A 15,407-nucleotide genomic window follows, 5' to 3' on the forward strand; every position below is an offset into this window, starting at 1 on the left:
CAGTGCCTCACATGTGTGAGGCAAGTGCTCTGCCACTGAGCCACAACCCCAACCCAATGCTCAAAATTTTAAAGAGCTAAATGTACATTATTTTCCTTTCACATTGACTAATTTGTATCAGTTGTATCAGGTTAAGTGTGTGTGTATCTGTGTGTTTTACATATATATGTATATATGTGTATCAAGACATATAGTAATATGTGCTTTATTTTAAAAAGTAAACAAAGTTTACAAAATGAACACTTGAAGTAAATGATTGTTTACTTGAAAATTATTTAAAAATATTTTAAATGTGTAATTTGTTTTTATGTATTTCACTTTATAAAATACCTAGTAAATGTAACTATTCATAAACAAATACCTCCCATTTGGCAATAGCTCAGGATTCAAGTATCCAGTTATCTCATAAAAAGGAATGTGAAAGAAAGAGAGAGAGAGAGAGAGAGAGAGAGAGAATCTGAGAGATAAAGAGAGATAAAGAGAGAGAGAGAGAGGACCCTGGCTGGGGAAGGGAGATAAATAAGAAAAGACTTCTGCAATTAAAGGAAACAGGGAAGTAGATTTGTCTTTTTTGCAGAAAAGAAGACTTTAATTTTAATCGAAAATAAAGTGCCATGGTTGATTATTTTCTGACCAGAGGAGCAGAAACTCTGTTTAGTCATCCTCAAAAAAGCCAAATTTGACATGCTAGAGAAGAGAAATAAGACAAAAGACAAAATAATGTGTCAGTAGTAAAGCAGAAATAATGAATCAAAAGGTCCGGAAGGCTGGGAAGGAGTGGGAAAAAAAAATCAAGTAGAAATTCTCAAGATGAAGGAATCAATAATCCAAGTTAAAAATTCACTGACTAGCATCATCAAAAGACTATAACACTCGGAATACAGAGTTCCAGGCAATGTAGACAAAATGTATCATCTTTTATTATGACTATTATTATTTTAATAGGTAACAGACATGAGTGGTAGGAACATGAAATTAAAGGGATAATTCCATAAACTGGGTCTTCTGTGCTTTCTTCAAAAAGGCAATTTACCTGTGAACCTTCCTGGCTTAAGGATATAGGATATTCCTCAGCAAATAACCTCTTATGATCAGGAGAAATCTAAGCCAAAAAGGTTTCTCTCTCCAAATATGAACCAAGTTACCCTGAATAGGGGACTTTTGTGACCTTTGTACAGACTGGACTCCAGGATGCAGGGAGATAGGATAATTAAAAGTAAAGCCCTCTAACCATAAAATCTATAGGAACAAGCTTCAGTTAGAACCAGTCAGAGTGGGCCAAGGTGATCCGAAGTTGCCTTGGATCTTGAACATGTCATTATAATACTAAAATCTTCCTCCCTAACATGTGAGGTGATGTGCAGTGGAGACTTGGAGTCTGATGCAATCATGCTATCAGTCAAAAGTCAAGAGGTGGACCTGGGTGGGACTCTAAAACTTTCCTAGGATCCCTACAACATTGGAGGGCAGGAGGCATATGTGGAATGACTCCTCTCTGAGAGCACCCACTCTCTCCCTTTCTCCATTGAGAGTGTCCCTTTTCCCCTTTCCCATATCTTCTAATAAACTCTTGTCTGCTACTGCATGTGGCACATCTGAAGTCCTTCCTGCATGGTCACAAGAACTGGGGAGGGAGGATATCCATGGTCTCTTGGGTTCTACAAACATTCTTGCTCTGCAGCAATTTCAGTAATTCTTAAAGTAAGTCACTCATACGTAGGACTGCTACTATTGTGCAAGTGGTGGGGAACAGAAAAAGATCAGCCAAGGAAAGAGATCAACTTCAATATCTTATGAAACTTGGGGAACTAAAAATTATTGAGTAGCTATTATGTGCCAGACATTATGAAAACTGCTTCATACAGTTATCCTTTTACAAATTTCTCCTCTAAATTACTCATAAATATAAAAATGCTTGAAATGTGCTATAGGGGAAGACTGGAAACACAATTGAAAAAGTTTTTTTCCAAAGTGCAAAATCTGCAATACGTCTTAAAAAGGGAAATTAAATTTTATTTTTATTCTATATTTTATTTATGAATTCTCCAGTATAAAAACAATGCTTTAGTTTTCTCATAATTGAATAAAAGCAATGATTAAAAACATGGTCACAATCTTAATCCCCTCAGGTATAGGAAATCTGAGTTTTAATAATGACTTACACAATCTCAATTTTTTTAAAGGAAACTATAACACAAGGTTAATGACAGCTACATAAAACAGGATCTGTTTTTATCTACTTGAAGAATTCTCTAATTTGGGAATACTCTGATTCTTTGTTATGTCATAATAAATATACATAATTATAATTGTGTTAATATAAGAAAAGTGGTCAGATTTTTAACATTTGGGCAATGCCTCCTTAATATAAGTAACCCACTCCTGGGTGTTAGGCATACTGCTCCCAAATGCTTTTTTCTCATTATTTTAAATTATTAAATATATGATGTTTTATAATATCCAATAACTAAAATATAGTAAAAATTGCATGTAAGTCATGAATTATGTCACTGTACAAAATGTTTTGTGATTATCAAACTATTAATATGGATATTGACAAAGATTCATTTTGTCAGTAATATCACCTGTTAGTGTCTGTTAGAAGAATATGAGGGACTTATTTCCTTTGTTGAGACTTTATAAAAATCTTCTTCAAGATTTTGACATTTTACAAATTTTATTTGGAATATGCTCAAGATTTTTTTCCCACCAAGACTTTTCAACACATCATTTTGTCAAAATGTTCATTCAGAATATATTAATATATTAAGGGAAATTTTATTGAATTGAGTTTTGAGGATGCAAATACAATTTTTATATGTAAAATTCATCTGAAAGATTTTATTTTGACAAATATGTACATTAACTGAACTCTGTGAAAACAATAAAATAACAGAGGAAAACTGCAAATAGAAAGATAATATGGGTTTTCTAATTAGAGAAAACACAGACTGAGGATATTTGAAGGAACAAAAGCTACAAGAAATATACCTAAAATAACACTTGCTAGTGATGAAGCAGAAAAGCTAATTTAATCTGAATGTGTGGAAAAGAAACAAGTGCCAGAAAAAGGAAATACTTTCCAGGAAATGAATGAATTTTGCCTTTCTATACATAGCTGTTTGAGGTCTGAACATTCAGAGAAAGTTTGGGATTGGAGAGGGCATGGCTATCACAAATACAAGACGTGGCTTATGATGTTCCTGAAGGCAGGAGTCATGGTTTAGATGTGAAGTGAGCTCTTAAAGTTCATGTGAAACAACGTAAGAATTTTCAGCCGTGAAATGAGGAATTACAATATATAACCTGATCCATAGATCAACCCACAGATATGGGTTAACTGGGTGGTAATTAAGCTGGGGGGATGTGGGCCTAGAAGAGGTGGATCAGTGTGGGTGTGACTTTGGTGTATATATTTCGTCTCTGGTAAGCAGAATTTTCCTAGCTGTCAGGTCCCGAGAGGCTTTCATCTGTAACACTTTTCCATCTTGATATCCTGCCTTAACTCACCTTGGGCCCAGAGATATGGAGTCAGCCAGAAAAGGAAGGAATATCTGAAACCATAAGCTAAAGTAAATTTTTCCTCCTGTTGTTTTTTGGTTATAGCACTATAAAACCTGACTAAAATCCCAGGAAATGAGGCCATAGGTGTCTGAGGGGTGAGGGTGGTGAGAGGTGTCAGCACTGAAGGAAAGGAATGAAGACAGTTGACTCTGATATGAACCTGTCCTGGTTGCCTTTGGAAGTTAAGCATGCTTTAAATGTTTCTAGATTTGGTCCTTAAAAAACACCACTCTCCGCAGCCTAATGATGGGTCCAGCAGGTTGGGGAGCATTGGATAATTACACTGGCATCCTAAATGCCCAAGAATGTTACAACCTGAACATAGAAACGAGTATATCCCAAGGACTCATAAGCTACCATGAAAACAGAATAATGATACCAGCCAATGTAGATAAGGTACCAAGTCTGAGCTCTCTGAGAGTTCTGAGTGTCAGTATCTAACATGTGTCCTCACTATGAAATTTGTGAGGTGTTTTTTTTTTATAAACTCAAATTCGAAACACAATGTTTTCATAAGCATGGATGTACCTTTTCTCCAAGAAGGAATACTTCTAAAGGAAATTGGCTTCCCGACATTATTCTATGAACTAAGTACATAGGAAATGTTAATTTAAAATAATACTGAAATGGGTACTAAATAATTTCTATATGAATTTTTTTTTTAAATTTGGGATAGAAGTATTAGAAATAAAGTGTCTAAGAGTTATTTACATGTTTATAGCCCTAATAGTTGTTAGTACTATTAGAAGGAAAATAGTATTCCAAGTACCGAAGAATTCATAATGGCAAAAATCCACCTTACTACTATAATAAAGCTCACAAGTCCAATTTCCCACATAAAAGAAACATTAAATAACAAAACATCTTTCCATGGGAAGAATAATACCTGGAATAAATAGAACAATGAATTATACAGCAAGACATGGAAGGAATATGTATCCATCGGTAGTTCCCTCACTTTCTAGGCAAATCCCTAAGAGTTCCTGTAACCATAATCTCAATATGTTTATTAGTACCTTGTCTTTGGAGTTCTTCCTAATAGATACCATTAGATCCAAGTCTATTTGGGCTACATCAGAGAAAAGCTAGTATTTAAATATCAAATCCTTTCTTGTTTAATTTTATCTTCATTTGTCAAGTACAGAATAAAATATATATGAAATATGTGTCAAAATATATAATTTCTAGCATGCATAAAAATAGTCTTCCAAAGCCTATACAAATATAAAATGTGAAATTTTGATGCCCCTTCTTTTTTATTTTGGACACCATATTTGCAATGTCATCCAGTTCGCATATAAATTGTGAATAAAGTTTAAAGATTACCCTCTACACATTTACAAAACTAAATCACCACTTCCCTTCTCATTTAGGCCATAGTGTTTCCAATCATAGCAATAAGTGTGATTGCTCATGCAAAAATCTGCACCTGTGACTAATAACAAAAATCATACACTGGTATTTACTAAAAATCAGTATATTGATGAGATGTTCATGGTATTTTTTTCAAGACAAATGCAAAACCTGAGGGACTGTGGAAAAGTCCATTATTTTGCAGGTAATAATCTGCCAAAAAGACACAAAATTCGGCCTTCCATTATTCACTATAGGTATCATTTTGAGAACGTGATGAGTTTACCAAGGATAAGATAGGAAAATAAAAGCTATGCCTACCAAGTCTAGATTCCCTATTCACACTATCTTTTCTCATCAGTATTCTGAAGGGTTTTTTTCCCCTTGAAGAATCACTGTCACTTTTCACATTTTAACACCCCATCATCAACTTTTCCGAAAATGCAATAACACCAGGAACTTCTTCATCTGCATGTGTCAAAAAGAAAATGTAAAAGATGTATGCTTCGTGACATAATAACATTCTACAAATTTCATAATTGAATTCTGAAACCTTTGGAGGTATTTTTCTCAGACTGATCCAATAGCTATGTCTTCACATATGTGTTTTAATTTCATCTTTATTTTTGTTGAATTCTCTCTTAGTATCACATCTCTCTGCCCATATAATACTTTAGATTTTTCCAGTGTGCTATTAAAAATACATTTAGTATATTGAATTTCATAGGGTAAATACTGAGAGACAAGGGGGAATTCAAAATAGTTTAACCCATTTGATTTAAAATAAAATTCCTATCTGAATAAGTATTTCAATTTTACATGAAGAACATGGATTCTGAAAATCTGTGATCTTAAAATTAGATAATCATACCTTTATAACCACAAAGCAATAAGGTAGATCTGCTATATATAAACCAGGTTCACCTTAAGTTCCTAAACACCATAGGGTTAGTCTGAGCATCGAATTTATAAAAGTTTGGCATATACTAAGTGGTTTTATGAGTTTCCTATTACTGTTACAACATATTGCCACAAAATTAATGTTTTAAAACAAAATAAATTTATTCTCTTATCATTCTAGAGGTCAGAAGTCTTAAATCAGTTACACTGGCTCATGTCAAGATGTTGGCAGGACTAGCTCCTTTGTAGGCTCTTAGAGGAAAATCTTTTTCTTTGCCTTTTGCTGGTTTTAAAGCTATAAGCCTAGTGTTGATGGCTCACACTTCCCTTCTGTCAGTCATTGCTTTCTCCACCTTCAAAAGCAGCAGCTGGAAAGACCACATTGTCTTCCCTTGGGTTTGCGTTAGACACCCAAGTAATCTGGGAGAATCTTCCCATTTCATGATTCTTAGTCACATCTGCAAAGTTCCTTTTGTTATGACATAACATATTTATTTACTCATTCCAGGGATTAACACATGGACATCTTGAGGGGCCCCTTTCCAGACTATGTAAGTGCTCAATAAATGATAGCATTTATTATTATCAGCAGTGGTATATCAATGAAATAGGAAGTTGGTAACAAAAGTAGCAGTAGTAAGCAAGGTATAGTTAATATAACGGTTTGGACCTGAAATGTCTCCAAAAGGTCATGTGCTAAGGGTTGGGTTGCCAACCTGTGGCACTATTGGGTCTAGATGGAAACTTGGGAGGTGGAGCCTGTTTGGAAAGTGTGGGTCATTGACTGACGGCATGCCTTTAAAGGGTATGTTTTGCTCCTGGATCCTTTCTTTCTGGATCTCTGCTTCTTGACCTCCACAAGGTGAATAGCTTTTCTTTGCTATGTCCTCCTCCATGGTGTGCCACCTCACCAGGGGCCCAGAAACAATGAATCCAGCTGGAAATAGACTGACAGGTCCGAAACCATGAGCCAGAACACACCTTTCCTTCTTTAACTTGTTTTTCTTAGGTATTATGTCACAGCAATGAAAAGTTGAGCAATAGTTAAAAACCAAGTATAAGATAACGAGTTTTAAAAGATGTTGCTGCTCTGTCATACATAATCTTTCTGACAAGCCTACAATGAAACATAAATTTCGATGGCTAATTCCAATCCTTTGATTTTAGCATTTCTTAGGCAGCCAACATATTAATCCATCAAGTTCCTACATGATATAATAAAGACATAATATAAAGAGTGATAAATGCTTCCTCTTTATGTCATTGGAGCCCAGTAAATCCTTTAAGTAATGATGCATAAAATGAATAGATTTTTATGGAAAAGAAGAAAGAAATTAAAATGGAAAGACAAAGACTATAGTGTGTTACCTTACAAGATAGGATACATAAGAACAATGAAGAAGAGGATGGGAAAAAAAGAAGGGGAAAGGAGGAGAATATTTATTGAGTTTCTGTTATGTCTAGAAATAATTTTTAGCAGGTTACTTACATTCATTCTGAAAATAATAGCAGCTTTATGAGTTTGAAGCTATTATTCTCATTTTACAGATAGAGTAACAAAAACAATGAGCCAAATTGTGGTGGGCCAAGTACATATTTCAGGTGCCTTGTCTCCAGATTGCAGACTCTTAATGAAGAAGCCTCAGGAGACACCTGTGGCTGGGCAGGGGCAGCATGCCTCCCTAAACTCTAGCAAGCAGGTGGTACCCAGAAGAAATCACTGCCAGTGGACAAGGATTGGGAGCTCAATTATCTTTGAGAATTTCACCAAATACTTTTCCTTTGAGATGAAAGGTACTCAGACACAATGGGAGAGACAAAAATTGCAATACACTAATAAGTATTGAGTTTATTTAATGAAAATATGTTTTCTGATCTAAAAGTTAATATATGTGCTTCATTGAAAACATGGAAAGTGCAGAAATGTACAAAATAATAAATAACCTGATGGTACCTTTTTCTCCATTTTTTAATAGAATTGAGATGTTTAATATCCTGATGGTTTTCTAAGATTTAAGTTATAATTTATGAAATTTAAGCAACAGTGAGTTTGAAGAAAGATATCACGTAATTTTTATAATTTGGAATTTCTGAAAATCATGACATTTGTAAAGTAGTGATATGGTTTAGATATGAGGTGTCCCCCAAGAGTTCATGAGTGAGACGATGCAAGATAGTTTAGAGGTGAAATGATTGGGTTATAAGAGTCTTAAATCAGTGCATTAATCCACTGATAGGGGTTAACAGGTGGTAAGAGTAGGCAGGTAGGGCATAGAGAGAGTAAGTGGGTCATTGGGGGCATACTTTTAGGGTATATATTTCGTTTCTGGTGAGTGGAACTCTCTCTCTGCTTCCTGGTGCCATGTTCCTTTGTTACATATGTCTGCCATGATGTGCTCTTACCTGAGGCCTAGCAATGGAGAAGGCTGTATATGGACTGAGACCTCTGAAACTGTGAGCCCCTAAGAAAACTTTGCTTTCTACCTAAAATTCTTCTCATCAGGTCTTTTGGTCACAGCAGTGAAAATGCTGACTAAAGCAGTAGTAAAGTCTGATAAAAGCTAGAGAATGCCTTTTATAGCAAAAAATTTTAAAAGATAATTTTGGAAGATTTCAATTAGGATAACTTTCATGTTCCTCTGAAGCCAAGAACCTCGATTCTCGATAATTAAAATCACCTTTGCCAGACTCTACCCTGGCAATCTGGAACACTGTCATAACTCTGTGCTATTATTTTCAAAATAGAACACCAGGAGGTCCTATTTTAATGGACTGAGTTTTCAGTGTTCTCACATATGTTAATTTAGAGGAGCATAGCTTTTTTAATGTCAATTTTCATATGCTAATTTCTGTAAGAAAGTTATAAGAAATGAACCATAATACTAAAAAAGTAGTAGTTCCAACTTGGGTATTATATTTGATTCCTCAACAATTTGGTTTTAAAGTGGTATATTCTCTTTTTTATTTTTTCCAAACCAGGGATTGACCTCTAAGGCATTTGACCACTGAGCCATATCCTCAGCCCAATTTTATATTTTATTTAAAGACAGGGTCTCACCGAGTTGCATAGTGCTGCACTTTTGCTGTAGGGGGTGGGCTTTCAACTCTAGATATCCTGTCTCAGCCTCCAGAGCCACTCGGATTACAGGTGTACACAAATGGTATATTCTTTTTATTTTTTTCTCTTTTTTTTTAGCATGTAGTAAAGTTTATTGGATAGAATCTTTGTGAGCAGGACATTTTTAAAAAAATTCTAATTTGTTATATATGATGACAGAATGCATTACAATTCATATTACACATATAGATCACATGTTTTCATACTTCTGGTTGTATATAAAGTATATTCACACCAGTTATGTCTTTATACATGTATTAAGGTAATGATGTCCATCTCATTCCACTACTTTTTTACCCCCATTCCCTGTCCCTTGCTCTCCCACCTCTTTGCCCTATCTAAAGTTCTAATCCTCCCATGCTCCCCTTCCAACCCCACTATGAATCAGCCTCCTTATATCAGAGAAAACATTCGGTATTTGGTTTTTTAGGATTTGCTAACTTCACTTAGCAATCTTCTATAATTCCATCCATTTACCTTAAAAGGCCATGATTTTATTCTCTTTTATTGCTGAATAAAATTCTATTGTGTATATATAGCAAAGTTTCCCTGTCCATTCATCTACCGAAGGACATCTGGGTTGGTTCCACAGTTTAGCTATTATGAATTATACTGTTATAAACAATAATGTGGCTTGTCCTTGTAGTATGCTTTTTTAAGTCCTTTGGGTATAGACCAAGGAGAGGGATAGCTGAGTCAAATGGTGGTTCCATTCCCATGTTTTCAAGAAATCTCCATACTGCTTTCCATATTGTCTGCACCAATTTGCAGTCCCACCAGCAATGTATGAGGGTGTCTTTTTCCCCACATCCTCGCCAACACTTCTTGTTTGTATTCTTAATATCTGCCATTATGACTGGAGTGAGTAGTTTTGATTTGCATTTCTCTAATTGCTAGAGATGATGAACATTTTTCCATACATTTGTTGATTGATTGTGTATCATCTTCTAAAAAGTGTCTGTTCAGGTCCTTGGCCCTTTTATTGATTGGGCTATTTGGGTGTTTTATGGTGTTAGCTTTTTGAGTTCCTTATATACACTAGAGATTGCTGCTTTATCTGATGTGCGAGTGGTAAAAATTTTCTCCCATTCTGTACACTCTCTTTTCACCTCACTCTTTTACTGAGAAGAAGCTTTTTAGTTTGAATCCATCCCATTTGTTGATTCTTTTTTTATTTCTTACATACATAAAAATAGAGGAGTGCATTACATTCATAATTGTTTGCATTACAATACTTAATACACCTTTATACCACAATTTATCCAATCTCTGTTTGTAAATAAGGTATATTGACACCAAATTCACATCTTCATACATGAATTTAGTATAATGATGACCATGATTCTTGATTTTAATTCTTGTGCCACAGGATTCTTATTAAGGAAGTTGGGACCTAATACAACATAATGGAGATTTGGACATATCTTTTCTTCTAATAGGCACAGCGTCTCTGGTTTAATTCTTAGATCTTTGATTCACTTTGAGTTGAGTTTTGTGCATGGTAAGAGATAGGGTTTTAATTTTATTTTGTTGCATATGGATTTCCAGTTTTCCTAGCACCATTTGTTGTAGAGGCTGTCTTTTCTCCAATGTAGGTTTTTTGTGTCTTTGTCTAATATAACTATAATTTTGTAGGTTAGTCTCTATGTCTTCTATTCTGTACCATTGGTCTACCAGTCTATTTTGGTGCCAATACTATGCTGTTTGTGTTACCATTGCTCTGTAGTATAGTTTAAGGTCTGGTATAGTGATACTACCTGTTTCACTTTTCTTGCTAAGGATTGCTTTAGCTATTCTGAGTCTTATTTTTTACAGATGAATTTCATGATTGCTTTTCCTATTTCTATGAAGAATGTCATTGGGATTTTGATTCCAATTGCATTAAATCTGTATAGTGCTTTTGGTAGTACCATCATTTTGACAGTATTAATTCTGCCTATCCAAGAACAAGGAAGATCTTTCCATATTCTAAGGTCTTCTTTAATTTCTTTTTAGCATTCTGTAGTTTTCATTGTGGAAGTCTTTCACCTCTTTCATTAGGTTGATTCTCAAGTATTTTATTTATTTTTTGAGGCTCTTATAAATGGGGTAGTTTTCCTTGTTTCCCTTTCAGGGGATTTGTCACTGATATACAGAAATGTCTTTGATTTATGGGTGTTGATTTTGTATCCTGCTACTTTGATGAATTTATTTACTAGTTCTAGGAGTTTTCAGGTGGAATTTTTTTTTTGTTTCTTCTAAGTATAGAATCATATCATCAGCAAATACTGCTAATTTGAGTTCTTCTTTTTCTGTCTATATCCCTTTAGTTTCTTTTGTCTGCCTAATTGCTGTGGCCAGTGTTTCAAGAACTAATAGAAGGGATGAAAGAGGACATTCCTGTCTCTTTCCAGGTTTTAGAGGGAATGCCTTCAATTTTTCTCCACTTAGAGTGATGTTGGCCTGGGGCTTAGCATAGGTAGCTTTTATGATGTTGAGATATGTTCCTGTTATTTCCTAATTTTTGTAGTGTTTTGAACATGTATGGGTGCTGTATTTTGTCAAATGCTTTTTCTGCATCAATTGAAATTATCAAATGCTTCTTATCTTTAAGTTTATTGATGTGATGAATTATGATTATTGATCTCCATATGTTGAAACAACCTTGCGTCCTTGGAACGTACCCCACTTGATCGTGGTCCACTATGTTTTTGATATGTTTTTGTATTTAATTTGCCAGGATTTTATGGTAACTTTTGCATATATGTTCATTAGCCATATTGGTCTGAAGTTTTCTTTCTTTGATGTGTCTTTGCCTGATTTTGGAATCAGGGTTATATTGACCTCATAGAATAAGTTTGGAAATGCTCTCTCTTTTTCTATTTCACTAAATAAATAGTTCATAGAGTATAGGTATTAGTTCTTCTTTATAGGTCTTGTAGAACTCAGCTGTGTATCCATCTGGTCTTGGGCTTTTCTTGGTCGGTAGGCTTCTTATGGTGTCTTTTACTTTGTCACTTGAAACTGATCTGTTTATTTTGTATATATCATCCCAATTCAATTTGGGCAACTCATATGCCTCTAGAAATTTGTCAATAAAATAGATATTCTCTATTAGAGTAAAAGTTTTCTAAATAATTTCTAATTATCTTCTGTATTTCTGCAGTGTCTGTTATGATATTTTCTTTATCATCATGTATGTTAGTTGAGTTTTCTCTCTCCTTCTCTTTGTTAGCATGGCTAAGGGTTTGTCAATTTTATTTATTTTTTCAAAGAACCAACTTTTTGTTTTGTCAATGTTTTGAATTGTTTCTTTTGTTTCAATTTCATTGATTTCAGCTCTGATTTTAATTATTTCCTATCTTCTACTGTTTTTGGTATTGATTTGTTCTTCTTTTTCTAGGGCTTTGAGATGTAGTGTTAGTTTATTTATTTGTTGACTTTTTCTTCTTTTAAGGAATGAATTCCAAGCAATAAACTTTCCTCTTAGAACTGCTTTCATAGTGTCCCAGAGATTTTTGATATGTGGTATCTGTGTTCTCATTCACTTCTAAAATTTTTTTCATCTCCTCCTTGATGTCATTTGCAACCCATTGTTCATTTAGTAGCATATTATTTAGTTTTCTGATATTGGAGTACCTTTTATTTTTTATTTTATCATTGATTTCTAATTTTATTCTATTGTGATCTGATAGAATGCAGGGTAGTATCACTACTTTTTTGAATTTGCTAAGAGTTGCTTTGTGGTATAATATATGGTCTATTTTAGAGAAGGAGCAAATGCTACTGAGAAGAAAGTCTTTGCTCATTGAACGATGAAATATTTTATATGTGTCAGTTAAGTCTAAATTATTTATCTTCTTTTAATTGAGTTCTATAGCTTCTTTGTTCAGCTTTTGTTTGGAAGATCTATCCAGTGGTGAAAAGGTGTGTTCAAGTCACCCAGAATTTTTTGGTTGTGGTCAATTTGATTCTTGAACTTAAGAAGAATTTGTTTGATAAACATAGATGCTCCATTGTTTGGGGCATATTTGTTTATAATTGTTATGTCTTGTTGATGTATGGTTCCCTTGAGCAGTAGGTAGTGTCCTTCTTTGTCTCTTTTGATTAACTTTAGCTTAAAGTCTATTTTATACAAAGATGGAAACCCATACTTGCTTCCACAGTACATGTGAGTGGTATGATTCTTCCCAACCGTTCACCTTTAGTCTATTGATGTCTTCCTATGAGATGTGTCTCTTGGAGGAAGCATATTGTTGGGTCTTTATTTTGGATCCAATCTGCTAGTCAATGTCTTTTGATTGGTGAGGTTAGGCCTTTAACATTCGAGGTTATTATTGAACATGATTTGTATTCCCAGTCATTTTTGTTTATTTTGGTTATTTAACTTGACTTGATTTCTCCTTTGATTAGCTTTCCTTTTAGTGTAATACCTCCCTCTGCTAATTTTCATTGTTATTTTTCATTTTCTCTTCATATAATATTTTGCCAAGGATATTCTGTCGTGCAAGTTTTCTAGCTGTAAACTCTTTTAACTTTTGTTTATCATGAAGATTTTTATTTCATCATCAAATCTAAAGCTTAATTTTGCTGGCTATAAAATTCTTGGTTGGCATCCATTTTTCAGAGCTTGATATAGTTGTTCCAGGATCTTCTAGCTCTCAGAGTCTGGATTGAAAAATCTGCACATAACCTAATTAGTTTCCCTTCTCTCGTGGCTTTTAATATTCTCTCCTTATTTTCCATGTTAGGCATTTTCATTATAATATGCCGTGGTGTGGCTCTGTTATGATTTTGTACATTTGGTGTCCTGTAAGCCTCTTGAATTTGGTTTTCCAACTCGTTCTTCATGTTTGGAACATTTTCTGATATTATTTTGTTGAATAGATTGCTCATGCCTTTGGTTTGGAATTCTATGCTTTCCTCTATCCCAATAACTCTTAAGTTTGGTATTTTTATGCTATCCCATATTTCTTGAATGTTCTATTCATGTTTTCTTACCATTTTCACTGCGTGGCCTACATTCTTTTCAAAATTATATATTTTGTCTTCATTGTCTGAGGTCCTATCTTCCAAGTGGTCTAAATGTTGGTGATGCTTTCAATTGAGCTTTTAATTTAGTTTATTGTTTCTTTCATTTCAAGGTTTTCTGTTTGGTTTTTCTTTAGAACCTATATCTCCCTAATAAAATGATCTTTTGCTTCCTGTATTTGCTTATGTAGCTCTGTGTCAAAATGATCTTTTGCTGCCTGTATTTGCTCTCTTATATCATCCTTTAATTCACAGAACATTTTAATTATTTGCATCCTAAACTCCTTTTCTGTCATTTCATCTGCTGTGCTAGCCATGGATTATAATAATGTGGTATCTTGATTTGTTTGGGGAACTTTTTTCCCTTGTCTTTTCATGTTGCTCTGTCTTCCTTTCTAGCTCTTTGGATCTGAGGCATTACTATTTTTACCTTATATGCTTATAGTGCCCAGTAGGGTTCCAATACCTCACCTTTGAGGGGAAGGACAATGTTTATACATCCCAGTATATACAAAATATCACCAAAAACAAATAGTTCTTATTAAGACATTTACAGTTTGGCCACAACGTAAAGAAATGGTGAATTCAATTATTATCTACAAAATAATCAGTAGGTATATAAAAGGTTTTATAGTGTCTGACAGTGGACAAAGAACCGGTGGTGAGGTGTGGGAAGATATGCTGAGGAGTATGAGATGAGGATATATAGAGAGTTATCATACTAGGAAGTGTGAAAGAGAAATCTAAAGAAGAAGGTAGTAGCAGGAGAATAGAGAGGTAGTAATTTTGGGTAGACAAATAAGAGGAAAGACAGTAGAGTACATAAGACAAACACACATATATATTAAGAAAAAATGTTAAAATAGTAAAAAATGGAGAAAAAAAAGAAAAAAAGAATATACAACACAACTATAATATACTATTTAGTAGTCTCAGTCCTCGATATCCTAATTCATGCAAAGTACTTGGTTTCACATATGTTGGGGATGTGAGAGCAGGAGAATAAAGAGGGAGGAGAAAGAAAACAAATCTCAGAAGAAGAAACAAGGATTGTTTTGAATGGAGCTCAGTATCTTTCCTGCTTCCCTTCTCATCCAATAGGTGGGGTTGTCTGTTCTTAGTTGGTACCTCCATCCTCAGAATGGTGGGGGTTGCTAGGGTGTAAGGGTTGGTCTTGAGGTGCAGGGCACCTGGAAGTAGGGTATGGCATGCACTGGTCCCATTGGGAGACTGCACCTCAAGGATCTCCTTTGGGGTCTGCTCCTGTGATGTGGGCACCTGGTCTTATATCACCTGTAGACCTCACAGTTCCTGCCCTCTAAATTAGTCTCTAAAGTGCATCTCCCTCCCCCTCTCCCTTTCTACTTCCTAACCCGAAATCTTTCTCTCCCGGGTTCTTGTATGTTGCACTCTGGTGGCTGCACCCCTATCATGGAGGGCTTTTTTGAATTGGGCAGTCACA

The sequence above is a fragment of the Spermophilus citellus genome (genome assembly GCF_964194105.1).
Source record: "Spermophilus citellus genome assembly, chromosome: 10".
Classification (NCBI taxonomy): Eukaryota; Metazoa; Chordata; class Mammalia; order Rodentia; family Sciuridae; genus Spermophilus; species Spermophilus citellus.